The sequence below is a fragment of the Anopheles aquasalis genome, chromosome 3 (assembly GCF_943734665.1).
Source record: "Anopheles aquasalis chromosome 3, idAnoAquaMG_Q_19, whole genome shotgun sequence".
In the NCBI taxonomy this organism is placed as follows: domain Eukaryota; kingdom Metazoa; phylum Arthropoda; class Insecta; order Diptera; family Culicidae; genus Anopheles; species Anopheles aquasalis.
Window position 1 is genome coordinate 17,396,696 of NC_064878.1, and position 17,400 is coordinate 17,414,095.

General features: G+C 49.3%; 1 protein-coding gene across 9 annotated transcripts in view; it reads right to left on the reverse strand.

Moving 5' to 3' along the window:
• The window catches only part of LOC126577968 (MOB kinase activator-like 2), a 92,203-nt gene that overhangs the window by 56,296 nt on the left and 18,507 nt on the right, over positions 1–17,400 (reverse strand). For 3 of the 9 annotated variants that reach the window (XM_050240066.1, XM_050240064.1, XM_050240063.1), the window contains exon 1: positions 11,745–12,341. The exons of 5 other annotated variants lie outside the window; for them this stretch is intronic. The gene's annotated coding sequence lies outside the window, so the exon portion shown is untranslated. Of the gene's footprint in view, positions 1–11,744; positions 12,342–17,400 lie in introns of those variants that run through there. One more of the 9 variants, XM_050240062.1, reaches the window with a different exon arrangement.

Here is a 17,400-nt window from a genome sequence, read left to right on the forward strand (position 1 = left end):
GGGCTACAAGGCTTTAGCAGAATGGGGGATCTGGTACGCACTTGTGTACGCACCGGACATAACGCACCACCGAACAGGATTTAGCTGGCCTTCCATCCTTCCTTCCTCTCCATATAGATCGTTCCGTTTCGACGCAACGCGATTATGAGCACCACACCAGCACCGATCGCCGGGGGGCTTGGTCGATCAACCACGGATCCCCTCCATCGCTAATCGCTCGAAAATCGCTCACTCCCCTGCGCCCTCAATTTTCGATTCTTTTTTTCCGCCCCCTTTTTCCTAGAGCGATTGGCCTTCGGTGGAGCAAATCGTAAATTCTCGAGTTCCATCATCTGCGGGGGGTTCTATTCCTTCCCCGCAAGTGAAGCGAATCGTTTCCGTTCGCCCCCCCCCCAGGCAGCTGCTGCTCGATACAGCTGATCACAGGGACGTTCCCCCTGAGATCGATCGGAGATTCGACAAGCGGGAAACAAACGGGAACTGGGCCTCCCTGGTGAGATGTGGAGTCGTTGTCGTTATTAAGGAATTAAGCTCCCATAAAGCTCGCTCAGGATTGGTGAGACGATAGTGAGGTGCAGCAGCTGACTGCGCGGCTAGACACTTGAAACCAAGCCCCCACCAGATCAGTTTCCACAAAGAAAAGGTCACTAAGCAACATAAGAAAAAAACACCCAGAAACCAACATGACTGCACCAACACCACCGCAGACAATGCAGACACAATTTAATCCAAGTTGTCGGCCATCGATCGTCCGAGAAGTCCGGAAATCATTTGCGAAGCGAAACGAAATCGACTCCTTATGCGACGTGGTGATCGTACGCCCGTTATGGGATAAGGTCCAGGGGTCCAGGTTCAGTGGCACAGTGGCTTCACGACGTAAAACACACGCGCCTCGCCCCGGGCATCGTCATTTGCAAAATCGCAAACCAGCGCCGAAGCGAAGGTAAAAGTAAGAGTGTAACTCTGACCAGATGACCAGCGGGTTGGTTTGTGCGCTGGAGCTGGAACTGGAACTTGTACCCGTTGCTATCCCGTCCATTACTAGGCACGTAGCTGTCACACTCGGTTGCTAGCGAGACGATGCAGGGAGTTCAACAAAGAAGTGTAGACCTACTAGATGGTCGGCAACTGGTTCACGGGACACAACAATCTACCACATCTCAACCAACTTCCCTCTGATGGTTGCTCTCCATGGCAACGGACGAAGCACACCCTCGCCTCTTTATTAGCTGCATCACTACCACCGGCGGTGCCTGTCTTCCGTGTGGTGGCGCGGCCATACATTAACGACGGCCACGATTGACAAGACGATCGTCGATTACAATGCAATCCCCATTCCTGTATCGCCCTGCCACTGCTCACCTGTGTGGTACACACAAGCGACAAGGAAGTAGCTGCACTCGAGCGACGACTCTGTTACGTCTTGAGCCACAAGCTCCGTCTGAAGATCCAAACAAGGGGCTAGTGCTGCTGCTGCTGGATGCTGATTAATTGTTCTGCACCATGAGTGTGCTAGTCTTTCGCGTGTGGATCTTATGTGGTACTGCATCGCATTCGTTGCTCGATCGATTGCGAAAGGGAAACGTTGCCGTGGTCTGACGGACAATGGACGATCGTGCGACGTCTTTAGCGCAGAAGCAACAGAAGATCTGGACGCACGGACGATGGAAGGAACGAACACAAAGCATGTGGCATTCACAACAACAAACAGCCACACATTGTAAATGGTGTGCGCTACTCTCTGCTCTGCTTTCGTAAGCCGCGTGACCGGCTCCTCTGAGTCCCCAGTGCCCTCCCGATCATCTCCATATCCCAGGGAACTTTGCGTTCCTGTAGCACGAATTATTGGAAGCCACTTTGGTGGTGGATCGAGCTCGATCTGCTGCTGCTGCTCTACGGCGATACAGAAAGATCCAATTACTGTCGAAGCTCTTAGGTGATCTCCGCGTCACGATCGTATCTTCCCGAGACCTGGTGGTACAGACCTTTCGCGATCACGACTTGCTATCAGTTGGTGGTGTGCTCGTACCACTACTACTAGGTGCTGCGATCGGCGGAGATTGAAAGTGAATCTCGGCACCACTATTTGGAGCACATGCACAGCGCAGTTCATTTGTTAATGTCAGCGACCGGCTACAAGCTACTACGTAGAGGTTTCTTTCGCCTTCTTCAAGTCGTTTCCATGCATTGAAGTCTCCTCCTCTCTGACTCTGAAGCATTAATTAAACAATTTTCCATTGAGATGCCATAATGGCATTGAAGAGAGCATTAGATGTAACCACTAACGGAGGCTAGGGTAATCTGGTGGTGGTTCTGTTCATCCAAGGTTAGTCCATCGTCCAACCGTCGGTCCGTCTATTCGTCGCGTTGAAACAGACAAGAGAAGCGACCTTGCTGCCGAGCGGAGTGCGCAATTCACGTAATGTCTCTCGTCACACACCTGGTCCCGGATCCTTGGGTCTTGGCGCGAAAACCTCCTCCACCGGTCATAATTAGTTTGCTGGCAGGCTTTTCTTTCCTATTTCGCATTCATTAACATTGTACGGACCAGGGGGGCGCTAGCCATATGATGCCGATAATTAAGCGCTTCAGACCTTCTCCTGCGAAGGGGAGACCTTTCTTTCGAGCTGACAAAGGCGCATTACTGCCGAAAAAACAAGCCGTGACCGTTGCGTAAAGCTCTCTCGCGTCTTAAAGCTCGACTGACAGACGTTAAGATTTTCGACCTTTTTGGTGGATTTGATTACGTGCGTGCGTGCCCTGGGAGTGAGTGGAGCGTCGACCAATCAGCATAAAGTGACATGGTAGACTTCCCTGAGCCCAGTGGGATGCTCAGCATACCCACATACATTCTCAATCCGTTGCCGTTGAGAACACTGATGTCCGAATCATGTGGGTCTCTTCTTCCCGATCTACCTGTTCCGGGGAATTCCCCCTCAAACCAAACCGTCGCTACACGACCACGGACAGCTCTGAGGTGCGTCTTCTCGTGATCTGCTGGTCTCTGCATGGTTACCAAGAATCATGATTTATCCAGCAAATGATTGATGGCAGCTCCGAAAAGCAGGAACAAAACCTGTCTGCTCCCACGAGCACAGAGTTAAGTGAAAAATCTAGCGGGATATTACAAGGGAATGCAAACCAAACCAAATCACTGGGCAACATTTTTGGAGGAGCCTCACGCTCAGCGCAGCTCGCATGCTTCTTCAGATCCTTCTTCGAAGAAGTGGGCTCCATCTACCACATTTTGTTGCATTCGCTTGCAGAAGGCAGAAGAGCTTCACCTTCAGCTAAAGATCGGCCACTCGGACTAGCAACCTTATAGTTTGCGATGATTTGTTAGTGATTTAGGAGCATTTTATGCCTTCTCCCTGTTATGACCAGGGACCTAAGCGGTTCGCTCGGTTCGCAGGGAACAACAGCTACACATTAAACATTTTCGTTAGAAACCATCAGGCGCCACCCTTAAACCAGGCGCTGCCTTGCCGGCGTCTGGTCGAACGCGCGAACGGTAGAGAGGCTTGTCTGGCACTTGGACACAAGTCGCGCGGAGGAGGAGGCCCGAGACTCCCGGGTGGTGGAGAAAACCGGTTTTCCTGTTTTGTCTGTAGAGCAGAGCAGAGCAGCGCAGAGCGCAGCAGCAGCCACAGCAACCAAACCATTTCAAGTTCGCGCACAATTCAGGTTTCGTCGGAAGTCATCGCGATCGCTCGATGATGATCGCGTCGATATTCGCCAACGCTGCGCTGCTGCTGCTGCTGCTGCTGCTATGGCGACCGCCAACGCCGTAGGGCGAATTATCGCGCAAAATTTGAACTCCAAACAACGGTCTCCTACTCGGTCTGCTCGCTGGACAAATGGATTGGTTGGGCTCTTTTCTTGTGAGCGGCGTGCCAGCGCGAACCAAATCTCGAAAAAAGCCAACCATCACCGATCGATCTAATTTGTGAACGAGCATTTCCTAGTTAGATCCGGGGCCGGGAGTTTCTTTTTATTCCAAGATGAGGCTGATTAACGAAAAAACTACTGTTACCTCAAACGGTACCGGTGCCGTGCTCTCTGCTGCTGTCTCTTCTCTCCCTCGGTGGTGCTTGAACGCTCCAACATCATCCACTCGACCAGGGGGCATCCCCACCAATCCACCCTTCTGGGTGATTCGATTCTTGAAGAGCTTTACATTAGCTTGGCAATCCAGTGCGCACCCGTCCGATGCGTCGTTGCGGTACTCGAGCAACAACACAAAGTGTGTGCCTTGGTGCCGATGCTGATTGTTGACGTTTGGCATTTACAAGTCCGCCGGTGGTGCGGGGTAAGCAACAGCTAACTGGGTTAAACACCTCTCCGGCCGTCGGTCCGGAGCGCTGAACAACACAACAACGACGACATCGTCTCGTCTCAACAACACCACGACCAGCCCCCCCCCCCCCCCCCCCCCCCCCTCGCCAGCGAGCTCACTAGAGCTAATGGCCATCATTTTGGGGGCCACGGACCGGCGACCGCGAAAGCGTAATTGTTTCGTTGAAGCAGCGACGTTACGGTGGTGGCTCAAGAGTTGGGCGAGAGGCGAGAAGATGATATTGGTTTGTCCTGCTGCTGATGTTTAGAGAGAACGCAAATGACATTGAAATTATGAGTTGGTGCTCCGGCGCTTCTGTGGCGTAGCGAGCGTACATTGAAGGAGGCTGCGCTTAATGAGAAAAAAGGGGCGAACAAATTGGGTTTGTGTTGCCTCTTATTACTAACGACCGAGGCCGAATGAGGCAACAAACACCGCAACAACCATCAATTGTCTAGTAACAAAGGGTCCGGAAGGTCTCTCTCTCTGTTCGATGACTGATCGCAAGAATATGCTTCCGCCTGGTTTAATTCTTTTCAAGGCGCATAACAGCGTAGACAAATTAGATCAGGCATTTTTTTCTACTCGTAATTTGGATTACTGGAGTAAAATTTGGTAAGCCAATGGAATCCCATTTTGCATCTTAGAAAAGTAGTTCTTTAAATTGACTCATTTGATCTTCTTTTGGATTTAAAACTCTCACCTATCACCTCACAACTGTGCACACTGCAAGCACACTACGATTGTTCCCTGCAAAACGACAAACTAGAAAGGAAATCGATATTAAATCCTAACAATCCCTCGAATGATCCTCGCCGTTCACGTCACAGAAAGCGTCAGATCGTGAGCGGATCAGCAAATCTGAGCCTGCTTACGTAAACTGACATCTGATCTTTTAGCCCATTGCGATGGCAAAACATTTATCCATCTCATTAGCGTGCCAATAAAAATCATAAAAGCAAAAGCGACGACCGAGGAAAGGTGGAACGACTCCACTTTCTGTTTGCGATGCGCTGTGAACTAGCTAACCAGCCCACCCCGGGGGGGTCAGATCAGTCGGTGGGGCGTTTTTTCCAGCGTAACAATCGACGACATCGACATCATTCGCGCTAAGTGGTGGCGGTTTGCTGCTAGTGCGTTTCACAATAAACCACCAGCTAAGCAGCTCCAGGGGAGGGCACGTGATACAGTATCGGTGGCTGTTGATGATGTTTCACACACAGTATAAGGTATCAAAAGGGAGCTGGTCGATCGATTGTGCCAGGGGCGACCAGAGCAGTACAAACCATTCATACATTCTCCTCCACCACCATTCGCGCGCATTCGATCACGACGGACGATTTGAGGACGATCCGTGGTCCAATTTCTCTCCCACTGCCCCCACCCCCCCACCCCTTTACCCAATAGACCAGCTGCCTGCTGCTGGTGAACCAAATCCATTTCTTTTACGATGGATTAAACAACAACCCCCACCATCGCCGATCTCTCTCACTAAGCCATGGCGAGTCGCGCCGAGCCATAGGGCTATAGGGACAGCAAATTGTACGCTGACGCAGGAATGGCAGCAAAAACAAAAAAAAACAAAAATGGTTCAACCACCACCAAACAATGGCCGCCCACCGCAGTTCGTGGTGATGGTGGTGGTAGGTAACCGGCAAGACAATTCTCATGTTCTAATTCCCAGCGAACCAACCAAGATCCAAGTACAGACCAGGGCGACCGACCGACGGCTGTGCAGCTCTGTAAGCCATAAGCCGCACCACCATCGTTGCGAATGATGAGCCCCAAATGCCCTGTGAGTGAAGCACCCCCCCCCCCCCCCCTGGGATTCTCCCCCTTTTCTTCTTGTGATCTTGGTGTTGGAAAAAAAAATGGAAAATAATTTCCCGCACCTCCCGCGATTCCGATTCCGAACAACCATCTACACAATTATACGCGCGTTTGCGTGGTGAAAGCGCGTCTTGCGTTCACATTTTCCATTTGCCAGTGACCTGCATTTATTGGGGGAAAGGAGGAGTTTTTTCATATTTATATTTCTCTCAATACTATTTTTTGCCGCCCTCTGTGAACCACAATGAGAGCACGCGGTAGTAGCTGACGGACGGAACGAACGAAACGGAATCGACATCTTGAAAAGGGAAATAAATTTCCACATCACAGAGAGCGGGAGAGACCACAAAACGCCACTAGACGTTGTAACGATGTCATTCTCCTTCTGCAGGAGTGTTTTCCAGTAAAACAATCGATGCGTTCAGTGAAGGGTAGAAGAACACAGTACGATTCTGGATGACCTTTCCCTGTACCCTTCATGTGTACAACGCTCAAAACAGATCGAGGTTCTAGCACTGGGCTACACTCTTCCATGGCTCAAGAGTAACAATAAAAAAACGGAAGGAATTAAAGGTTCGCGAACCAACATTTTCCACGGCCCTCTCTGGACATTCGCTTGTACCAAAAAGGTCATAACGGTAGCCGGGCAGCGGTGACGGTGTATAAGCCCGTGATTTATGCTGCTGACCTCTCTCGCCTCCTTTCCAGAAACCATTTTCCAATCATAAACCCGCACTGCCCTGCGTGACACAGCCAGCTAGCCAGCCAGCACGAGGCGAGGCAAGCACGGAAGGTGACCAAGAGAGTTCACGGGCCAAGGACAGCCCATGATGGTGGTGGTTTGACCGCTTGATGGTAATGCCCAGCGCCATCATCAGCGTGGACAAGCGAACCAGCCAACCAGCAGCAGCAGCACCAGATCGATATTCATCTTCTTAATTTGATTACTTATTCGCCGAGGACTCGAGTCCGGTCGGTTCCACCGCAAAAGGGGAATGACAAATTAGACGAAACATCTCTCTTCCCTCCTCCCCGGTGACCATCGAAGCGGCAAAGGGGCAATACCTGTTAGGGGAATAGAAAATGTTCCGAAGGTTTTACAGCTTTCGATCCGAGATTTGACAGTTTTGTCCCTCGTCTTCCGGCTTTCGCCTGGTGAAGAGTGCTGAATGTTTGATGAACCCACCAGGAAGATGTGATCCTTATCCCTAGTCGTTTGGAGCAGTGGGTAGATGAGTGAAATATTCATAAAACTCATAATCATTGCATTGCGCCGGTGCTCTGCAGCACAAGAACTAAGGGATGGTGTCGCAGAGAGCTAAAAGGGATCGGAAGATCAACGCCTAGGGACGGTAGAGAACTGCTTTTTTGGGAACGGCCATTCCTCTAGTGGCAATGGTCTGCAGGTGTTTGGCTGCAAATGGTTGCAACCCAGCGCACGCTGCTCACTCTCTCTCTATCTTGCCCGACCAAAACCCCCCTCGGAAGGGCACGGACGAACGAGCGCGAAAACCTACGAAGCGTATGACCCAGTTTGTCACCTGGATGGCACCGAAACCCCTAGGCCAGGTGCCGCATCGCAATCGTGTATCGCGACGCTTGCTTTATGATAAATCATTTTCTCGCCCGATAAAAGCCAATCAATTATGCATTGCGATCTAGTCCCGATAGATATGCTATCATCCCGAGGTTACGGAACCGTCGGATGGAACGGAAAATGGGTCATGACATAAAGAGGTAAAAAGGTAAGTGTGAGGTGCTGTAAAATCGAAATCGAGATTCATAAATCTACGAATTAGTGGCAGTGCAATACACTTTCATAAACTTCGCTCCACTGCCTTTCTCGATTTAGTTGGTGAAAAGGTTAGCAGCATAGCGCACCGGACGAAATCCCCGGAACCGGAACGTTACTGTCCCAGCGGCACCAGACCGGATGGCGGTCCCTCTTCTTCCCGCCACAACATCATCGTATGTTTCGGTGACATTTTCGGTATCGTTGAATAATTAATTTCGTCCAGCAAACCAGTTACATCAACATCGCATCCCCAGCAGCAGCAGCAGCAGCAGCAGCACTATGACATCGGAACGGTAATCTGATGATAACCGGGGACGCTTTTGGCACATTTTGCACACCGGGATCACCTGGTGGCAGCATTAGCATTTAACTCTCGTCTCCCGTTCCCTGCTGTTGTTATAATCAGTTTTTTTTGTCCCCAACCCAAAACAAACCAATTTCTGCAGTAGATATTATTTAATATCGACTAAAAAATTATGCAACAAAATCGGCAAACGATAAAGGGAAAAGCGACAGTGGGACAACACCATTTGGAACACCGGAACATCATCAACTCGGTTCGGTGCCACCTAGAGTGGTGTGACCGACGCGGAATACCTCTTGATTACGTATTACCCTATGGCCAATGTTCCCTCCAGGCAGATGGCTGCAGATTGTGTGACGATGACACAACAGAAACATAAACACTGATCAGCTCTTTCCATTGGTCCATTGGTGGAGGATCGACTTTTCTGGCCATGGCCGAAGAGAGAGAGAGAGTGCGCGACGGAAGGAGCTACAAACTTTGGCACAACACGGCGAGCCGGGTTCTAAAGCACCGGGAGATGATAACAGCATCACTGCTTCTCCTTCTCCTTCTCCTCGCAAGAGGTGGGCGACCAAGAGACACACAGATTGGAGAGAGTAAAAGTTTTTAATTGAAACTTTCCAAAGAAGATAAACCTCCCTCCGGTGCGCCACCGAACAACTCGCCTCTCTTCCTCTCTCCATCGCGTCTCTTTCACTGTTCCTGGCACTTTAAATCCATCTCAACTTTGACTCAACAAGTTGACCTTTAACATGCACCCCCCACCGGGCCGTCGAAATTGGACGGGAGGGTGGAGTACAGTGGAGGTTAGGAGCGGATGACCCCCGTAAAGTTAATTATCGTATCACCACCAGCAGCAGCAGAAGCAGCACCAGCTCATGAAGAAGAAGAAGGTGATGAACAAGTGGGATTAGGTGACAAACGCCACACGCAAAACTCATTTAAAGGCCCGGGCCACTCCGGTGGAGTCTCCAGATTTGTGTCGGAACGGGACAGAACGGAACGCGGGGAGCATAACCCAAGGGGAACGTTACCATCATTCTTCAAACGGCAGTTAAGCTGATTAGTTGACGTTAACGGCCGAACGCGTTAACCAGCTGAGCAATATAACTTAGCTTGGTGTGGTGGTACTGGCGCCGGGCTGCATTCCCACAGCCCAAACAACGGTCAATCTGTCAAGAGTTTCGTTCCATGATCCAAGCAATCGAATGATTCTGGAAGCAGCATCAGAGTAACCATTGGATTCGATTTCCTAGTCCGCTTTCCATTAGCTTTCAACAGTCTCCCGTGCGTTCAAGTTCTCATCGGGCCATCACATTCCCGTTCTCGACGTACATCACCTCCTTTCCGTCTATCGATCATTTATTATTGAGTGGGAGAGAAAATCCCCATCCGTAGGGAGGGAGTCCAGATTTTGTGAAGCAGCACCAGCAACAGCAGCTGCCGACTAATTGGATCGTTTTGATTTGCAATTCATAATGCTGCTCCCCGAGGGCTATCGTTTAGCGCAGCGAGGTGAGAGCAGAAAAAGTAGAAATAATTCATCCCAAAAACCACGCACCCCCGGTGGCAGTACCGTTTGATTTCGCGTAGTGGAGGGAGCGGATCCATCAAGAACCGTTGTGACAGCGGTAGCGAATGGACACGCACCACGAAGCGAGCGCCATCAAATGTATCCTTTCGCTGGCTGGCTGGTGAAGGGGAGCAGCCGGTCTGTCGGTCGGTTGGTCCAACGGTCGGTTTTTAGTGTATTCGTCGTGCTAGTCGCCTACATGGCCCACCCCGGTTCTTCCTTAAGCTATTCCCGCCCCTCTGCCACTGTCCATTCGAACGAACGGTGAACGCGTTTCGCAAACGATTTATACAATAATAAATGGAGAAAATATTATTCCGCACGATCGACGATGGTTCCGGCTCGGTTGTTCGATTCGCAATCAGTTTGCGTTCAGCTCGACGATCGTTCCCCGTTCTCCTGCGTGGTTCCGCGTGGCCGTTGTTTGCACAGTCAGCAACACCGCAAAACACCACACGACAGACCGTGGTGCTGATGAGGGAGGAATAAATAAATCCATTTCCTTTACTGCTGCGCGCTGGTGCGGTGTTGCTGGTGCTGCTATGGGCACCAACCATCGCCATCTGAGATTTGCCGTTTTTTTTATTAATGTTCTTTGCTCGTATGGTGTTCCGTCCTAGAGCCCAACGGTTAGTATGTGTGCTACACACCGTCGTCTGATGAGTGTTTTCATTAATTATTCTTCGTGCACCATACAACAACCACTAGACGCCAGGAGAGGCGCCGGTCGTTCACCGCATCAAGTTGCCCGTCACCATCCATCGGGGGGGAATTTATGTTTCCAGCTCACAGTCACAGACTCAGTAAACAGAGCACCAAGGAGAGCGAGAGAGAGCATCAACAAATGACACACCTGGGCTTCTTGGATTGACAGGAGACAAAAGGCAACACCAACAGAAAGAAGATGTGATCTCGTAAGGCTGATCAGTGATGATCATTGTGTCGCACCCCCCCTCAAAGCACGATGCTTAAGTAGCTGTTAATTTCTCTTTCTAATCTGTTTGTTCTTTTGTTCCAGATGCTAATGAAAACCCGATGCTGCGATGTGGTCCGGGTGGAGAAGAATGAATCAGCTCGACGATCAACGAACTTTCTCTGGTGGTCGCCACGTTTTGTGTGGTGCTGTTGTTGCGCAGCTGTTCTCGGTACTCACGATATATATTTACACAAACACACACACGTTCGTTCGTGCACCATTCTTTACACAACCGGATGCTGGGTGAGTTTGGGGCTTCATGCAGCAGCATCCTCACCAACATCAAACACATCAAACACACAGGCCACCAGAGACTGCCAGCGATGCAGCACGCACCTCAGCCCCAATCTCTTACTTCCTATCCATTATGGGCACACAGATGCCCAGGTGCCTGTGTGCGTGTCTCTTTCGGTGTACCGTGTACCGCGTAGAGCAGATTAAACGGCAGCACCGGTGGCCGCAGAGAGCACCAGCCGCCAGCTATATGCAGGACACAACAGCAGGAGAACGGATGGATGGATGGATATTCTAATGAAGAGATGATGGTGATCACGCTGGTGGCGATGATGATGATGATGATGAACGATTTTCAAGCGGTCCACCAAAAACACGGACTACACCGAGGGGGGAAGTAGCATGAGAGATGATCTCTGGGGCGGCGACAGGTGTCTGCGCGTGTGTGTTGGTGGCCGCGCGCACGCGTACCCATTCTGGCAGACACAGTACACGCACTCCCACTGATCAAGTAAAGCAAAATTGACAGTACCGGTTGGTTAAAGCACCCCACGAACGAACGAAACAAAAAAACTGCCAACGCACCAAAACCGGTAAACAGGTTCGCGCACTCGTGATCCATCATTTGAGCGAACAACAGCAATCGATCGCTGTACACTTTTCTCATCATCATCAGATCTCACTAATGCGAACCTCTTTTTCTCCTTACGATTCTAGCACACGGGATGCAGATGCTGCTCCAGATCAACAGGTAATTGTGCTGCACAAGGTGAGGGCACTCGTCGTCACTACTCGTCGATCAAACGTACATTACACAGTAGGGGAAGGAGCAACCACTTCTCGGGTTTTTTGCTGAATTATTCTTCCGATAACTAAACGGCTGCGCCCCACACGGTACCAACAACAAGCCCCCGGGGAGCGATTCCGCTTTTTTATTCGAGAGAGATTATTTTCGGTCGGTCACGGATCACGGCTGATCACGGCTGCTCGCTAGTGGCTAGCGACCAGCTTAGCAGCAGAGTATCACTCGCGAATGGGACGGAACGGAACACCACCGGTATAGCGATCGCGATCGTACAGCACACGTCGTGGTTATGCAGTCGTCGGGGGATTTCTCCATTTGACATTCTAACTGTCGCGGCGGCGGCGCCTCTAGAGCGGGTTCCCGCGATGGTTAGCTAGCAAAACAAGTTATTCCCATTCGGCAATCTACACAGCGCTGCTGCTGCACGTAACGATCCGATCCGAACGGCGGCACACGAGAGATAGGCTGGCGAGCAGTGCCAGCAGCGACCACCCCGTCAGCGTCAGCCAGCAACGCACCAGCCAGAGGATGGTCGGTTGAGTTTGAGAAAGGAGTAAGAGAGGCGAGAGCTTGTGCTCTCGCATGTGGGAGTACCCGAGGTGTCTCTCGCTCCGCAGCAACAAAGTGCTGACAGGGAAAGACAGAAAAAACGATCCATCAGCATTGAAAGGCGACATACAAAATAGTGGAAGTGGTGCTGCTGATCAGACAAGAGGGAATATTAAGTGGAATTGGGTGTCTTGAAAGTAAAACGACGTTGTGTACGATATGCGATACATTATCTTAATATAATATAATTTATCTATATCATCATATGCGACACTTTATTTTAATGTTGAAACGGAATTTGTGTGCATTTCATTTACGCAAATTTGACGCAAATTCCTTAGATCTTATTCTTCGATCCTTTACACGATCGACTAGAACCAAAACTTGCAAATATTGAAACTCTTTGCAATAACGCGTAAGGTAGCTCAATATAAGATCATTTTTGATGTTGTTGGGTAGAACAACTGATGCACAGGGAAAAAGGCTACTCATCTCCCTGCAAGGACTCTCCGTAGCCACGAATTCTTTGCCACGTAGTTCTTGAAGTAATAACACGCCATTAATGAGCCATTACCACGTCATGAGATACGACGCTTTAACGAAGGTGCTGGTGCTAGCAGGTATTTCCTATTTTTGTCGGTCTCTGTAGTCCGATCCGATTCGATCCGAGTCTCACTCATGCTTTGTATTTTATGCTTGAGTCATACAGAGAGAGAAACGAAGAGAAGAAACTATAGTTGTGAGATGCTTCTCGAGAGCAACGCGACATCGAATTTCACGGAATTGAGCCTCGCTCTCGTCGTAGTAGCCACTTCTCACTGCGAATTTCTCTTCTCACCTGCAGCTCGACAACTGCTTTGGATAGCGGGCAATTCGTTTTGTTTCAAATAGTCAAAAGTATTTATGAACAGGTATAAAAAATAAATTTTGATATTATCTATTCCAATTATGTTAATGCAAAAGAATAAAGGTAGCAACTCGGGTTAGGGACTGGTTCCTACAAAAGCCAAGATATTCGCTAAAACATCTGCCGAACTTCCTAAAGCAGTGCCATATCTTTAGGTATAAGACCACGTCCATCTGGTCCAAACAGCTACCCCTGCCTGTGGGTGTGATGATGGCCCACGCTTGAATGCATGATCTACATTAACCGATGATGAAACGGATGCTAAAAGTTACTGTAAACATAGTGCCACACAATCGCGCTGCCACCGGCCGGACACGGTAAAGGTGGAATAAATATTAAGCGAAATCGAGTAAAAGCACACCATTTGGCGCGCAAAAAACACCTTTTTTCCATCTACCGACCACAGGACCATAGACCCCTTCTTCCTTTGCACCAGAGGTCCATTTATGCGGACAACAAAAAAAAAGTTAACAATAATAAACAACCCCAATGCCATCCTCCGCCGCTTTGCTCGGTGTAAACTTTCCGCAACAACGGAACTGCCGTTCTGTGCTGTGCTGTTGAAATAGAAAAAAAAACGGAAAAAAGAATAGCAACAGAGAGAACAACCGAGTTTCCTTTACCGGAAAAGCAACCGGAGAGAAGCCCACAGGAGTGCCCACCGGCCAGGGGAACAGGGAAACAAAGGCGAGAGGAAACGAAAGACCGATTCCATCTGCAGAATGTTTTCCCCATTTTTCGCACAGATCGGCAGCAAACGTCGACAGAGACCGCGTCCCGGACGGGAACTAAAGGTTTTCGAATCAGTGTAAGCCCATTCCACTGAACAAACACATACACACTGGCACAATTGTGCAGAAAAAAGGACTCCTTAGTTAGGTAGGTGAGATCATGAATGCCGTTAATGCTCAATGGATTCGTCAGATCCTTTTACGTTGGCTACTCTTTAGCACCTTCTACCACCTTGGCGGCGCTGGTCTTCCATTCCAGACTCCAGACCTTCATGGGGGTCTTTCCTTTTCCTTTCATATCTACGGTCGTCAGCTCGATTTGTGTTGGACGCTATTCTTTTTTCTCTCTCCTATTTCTCTCCTTCAATTACTGCTCACAAGATAGTTTTTAACGGAAAGGTAAACGAAATACGATTCAACATTCGATGCTGGATTCTGGGTACCATAGAAGAGCAGGCTGAAGGTAGAAGAAGGAGAATCTGCCGAAAAATGGGATTCACGAAGGTCTCGAGACGGGATAAGCGCTCGTTACCGAGCATCGCTTTCGTTCGGTGCTTCAATTTCGTTGGGATAGTTCCGAAGATAAGTAGTGATAAGCGTTGGCGACAATTTTTTATCCTTGACCTGTTCTCATCCTTTCTGGTGGCATCATAGTAAAACCATTTGGGATTATAAGCTTTCAGTAAGATCGAGTGCCCAGAAAGTAGATCATCTAGATGGATTCATCTAAAAAGTAATGATATTGAATGGGTTTAAAACATAAATAATCATTACAATTGAGAACGATATCCTCAGCAACGGTGAAACCCTTTAAAACCCTAGCTTGAACTAACAGAAATCCCATCCATAAGACTACACAATTTAACTCCATATCCACGGCAGCGACCATCGCTCAAATGAAGTGTGGAAAGAACGGCAGGTCGCCTCGATGACCAATCCATTAACCGAATCCTGGATACCGGCGACGGAGCACAGCGCGTAAACCTTGAAAGATTCCCAAAGAACAATCCCTGACTTCGTAATATGTCCAAATCCAATTCGCCACGCTGCAGGTGGTCACGTGAACGGAACCGGCATCGGCTCTTCTTCCTTCTTACTTCCTTCCATTGTTCATTGTGCCTTTTTCGCTCCATGTTTTTCAAGGGCTTCACCTTCAGGAGAGTCCACCCGTCACCATGTCCAGGATCTCCGCACAAATTGATTCCCACTTCAGCTGGAGCCGGTTCGGAAGGCGTGACCGATGCAATCCGAGGTTTTTTTTGGAAGAAGAATCCCGATCTCCCGATCTGATTGGGTAGAGTGAGTGAAAGAAAGAATAGAGCTGGAAAGCGAGAGTCTAAGGATTCATCAATGGATGGTCGACTCTAAAATTGTCTCATTTTAGGGTATTAATCAACATTACGAGCCAGACTGAAGGAAGAAGATCCCTTTTGAAGCGCCGGCATGCGATGACACCATAATTGCTTCCCTTGATCCATGATTGGGATATTTTCAAGAATACTCTTGGAGGTAATATTACCAACTCAACAATCCAATATTACCAACTCAAACCAAAAGGACCAACAATTAATTTTGGATCAATTCGAAAGGAAAATCATCTTCAACGCGTGAAGAACTTGTCTTTCCAAAACAACAACTTGAACTAAAAGCATGATTCCAGTGAGCACACAACACAATTATCAGTCGAATTTGCTCACTCAACTATTACTAGAGAGATGGGCACTACCGAGAAGCTAAAGAAGTATCGCGAACTTTACGCATCTCTTACGCTGTAGTGAAACGTCATCAGCAAATCGCGGACCACACTCCGTTACACACGACCAAAAGGATCGCGCGCCTTCGAAGGACCACCAGAGCAATTCATCTCTTCCGACAATTCATTCCCCGGGCACTCCGGGCCCCCGACCGGACGGTCTTTGATCTTCTAGGAAAGCGCACAAGAGGGGCCCATGATTGCCCGGCCCATGTCAGGACGGTATTTTACTTGTCTCATGCATTAAGCCCACCAGGGGCGGTGAAGCGACTGCACCGTAGGCTCTCATCACAAATCAGCACACGGACAGACACACCACACAATGTTGCTGTCAGTCAGCCTACCAGCACCACCAGCAACAGCAACACCAGAAGGCACAAGTACGCCACCAGCTCATTGCGGAATCTAGCGACGGCAGACGTTGACAGCCTTGGGTTTCTCTTCGCGAAGGCGCTCGGTAGTATCCTTTCTTGTGTGCGCCCCATGCTCTGGCTAGAAGGCACAGATGCTTCCGGTGTTTCGCCACGAATCCAAGAAGTGAATTGAGTTCGTGATGTTTGTGAGAAGGATCCCCGCTTATTCAATCACCAATAGATCCGCCGGTGGCGCAAAAAGGGTTCTACAACGGGGTGAAGGTTAAGAGGATGGATTCTTTCTTCAAATTTGAAATGATGTTTTGCTGGATTGATTGAAAGTCAAGCAAGAGAAGCAAGAGAAGAGGAGCATAGCTAGCTATTTCTATCGTTTCTTCACGTCTTCTACGTTTCGTTTACTGATAAGAAGCCAGATGTCCCCCAAAAAAGCACGCAAACCCCAAATAGCAAACAAGCGCCTATCCCAAAACTATACAACATATGCTTTACCGCGACAGACATAAACTTATCAGTAAAACATGGGCCTCGTGTGCGCACAGAGAGAGAGAGAGAGAAATAGAGAGGAATGAACTTGACTTTCACAAGCAGCAAATCACTTTCTAACCTCGCAAAGAACCTTTAGAACTCCCTCGGCCCACAGGGCTGGTCTGTGCCAACCTAAATTCCCAAAAGCTCAATGCACCTGAAGCCGGTGGATCCCGGCTCCGGTACTGAGCGCACGTGTTTACGACTAACGGGGATCGATCGCTTCGATACGATGATTGGATTTCGATGTCACGGAAGCTCCCAATGGTAGCCGCCCACCGAGAGTACACGGAACGTGTTTTGTAAGTCGGTCTCGGACTCACTTAACTTGCCCCGCGCTCCTACGTTGAGGGGGTTTTGAGCCCATAATTTACGAACATGGTGTGAGGTTAGATCATCGTGTGTGCCATCATTGGAAACACACAAGACATTGACACTTTAACGGTCAGCACGCTTCTGGTCTCCCGGGGGGGAGACCATGTTACAGCTGATGACGACAATACTAAGGCCACCGTTTGTGAGCGATGAGTCAACTACCGGTTACCATCATTGTCGCTCTCTGTTCAATGAGTTTCTTACAGAAAGCCATCAGTACTGGACAGTAACGTCTTCCCTCTGGTGTTTGCAACCGTTCCGTTTGATTATCCATTTTGTTTGCATTCCCGCTCGCCGTGGTCAGCGACCTTCTCTATCGATGACGGCTTA